Here is a 1,955-nt window from a genome sequence, read left to right on the forward strand (position 1 = left end):
CCCACCAGCAGCTACCATGAACCTTGCAGTAACAGGCAGGGTCTCTCTGGCCCAGGACAGGGTGTTTGAATATGGCTCGCCGGCCCACTGAGTGATAAAAAGTTCATGATCCGGCCCCACATTCAAAAAGGTTAGACACCCCTGCTGTAAAGGGACAGTGCTGGTGACAGTAAACCTGCTCCTGTCCTCATGCTTTTATAGACATTTCAGCATTAGTGTGTTCCAGCTGTGCTCCAGCTTTTGGCCTTCATGAGTCTGGATCAGGCCCCATGCTTCCTCCACCCAGCTCACATGGCCTCAGCTGGCCCTTGTGCACCCAGATCAGATCCTAAGGTTATGTATTTTCACCTGCAGGCTGGCCCACAATTTTGGGGCCCCCTGCAAGATGTAGTTTTGGGTCCCCCTGATCCATTGAAAAATCAAAATGTGGTATAAACTCACTGAAATAAAATAGGTTTGGGCTGCAGGGAGCACAGGGTGAAGGCAGACTTGTTGGGGATGCCATGGATTCCCTCCCCTGGGCTGGGGCCAGGGTAGGAGCAGAGCTGGGAACTCTTGCTCTGCTTGGTCGGGAAGGGGCTCCCTGCCTGCACTGAGCCCTTTAAACATGGCGGAAGCAGTGTGGGGCGAGCAGGGCACACAGCCCCTTGGCAGGCAGGTTCTGTAGGATAGGATGGGCCAACCCTGGTCACCCCCGCATATACTGGGATTGGGCTCTGCATGCTAGGATCAGGCCTTGGGGGCCCCTGTGGTGCCCTGGCACACTGGGACTAGGCCCTGCACTACCCTGCCTGCCTGCCTGGCCTAGCACACAGGGTGACACTATCTGTCCCACAGGGCACCCCATGGGTCAAGAAATCTGGTAGCAGGAGAGCAGTACCACTCCAGATCTCTCCAGCCTATTTTAACAACCTTTTACAGCAGCAGGACATTGCTACCATGGTCCCCCACTTTCCCTGTAGCAGAGTTTTGTGGTGTTATCTCAAGAGTTGATGGCAGTTTCTTTCTCATTTAGATTATGGATTTATACAGAATGGTTTGGATAGGGATGATCCTGTCTCAGGCAGGGGGTTGTACTAGATGACCTTTGGAAGTCCCTTCCAGCCCTACTTCTCTGATTACCAGAGCTCAGCACCCTGGTCTGTTCCAGGTCAGCCTAAGAGTAAAAACTACTGAATCTTATTTAAAAAAAGAGACATGAAAAGGAAATGGAGAAGTTAATTTTCATGCATTTTCTCTTCCACTCATGATTCAAAGTCATCATCTGCGCTGGAAGTAACAGCATATTTTGTTACATAGAAGGTGCTTCTATACAAGATGTTTACTGTGGGTTGACTAATTAGCTCTGCAGTAAACATCTCATGTCTACGTATGCAGTACTATTAGGCAGGAGTAAGCTAATTAACTCTTGTAGCAAAGCATATACAGACGCTGGAGGGGCTAGCTGGGGCACAAAGATGCTTCAGTGCAGGGGGCTGCCTGCTGGCTAGCCCTGCGCTGTAGCACCCTCGCAGCCCAGCCAGCCAGCCCCCTCCACAGCACACTGAGCCAGAGTGGAGCAGCCCCATGTTGGCTGGTAGGCTGCCCCCCACCCCTGATATCATTGATAATTTGGCTAAGTGGCCTGTGCACGTGCAGCCGTAGAGCATCATGTAGGTGGCGAGGAGCACAGCCCTGCAGCTTGAAAACAGTGTCCAGCTGGTAAGTCTGTTCTGGTGGAAGGGAAGGGGGAAGTGAAGGGATGTGGGGAGGCAGATTAAGGCCCTCCACGGTGAGGGAGAGTGGGCTGGGGTAAGCGCTGCCCAGCCTGGGCAGGACAGGCATGGAATGGAGCTGTGGCTCGTCCAGGGGATGGGGCAGCTCCCACTGCTGTGTGCTGCTTATCCTATCTGGGAGGGAGCCGCTCATCTGGTGGCTTACCCGGCAGCTCCCACTGCTCATCCGGGAGGGCATGG

This window comes from Gavialis gangeticus, unplaced genomic scaffold, assembly GCF_001723915.1.
Source record: "Gavialis gangeticus isolate Ggan-Ray unplaced genomic scaffold, GavGan_comp1, whole genome shotgun sequence".
In the NCBI taxonomy this organism is placed as follows: domain Eukaryota; kingdom Metazoa; phylum Chordata; order Crocodylia; family Gavialidae; genus Gavialis; species Gavialis gangeticus.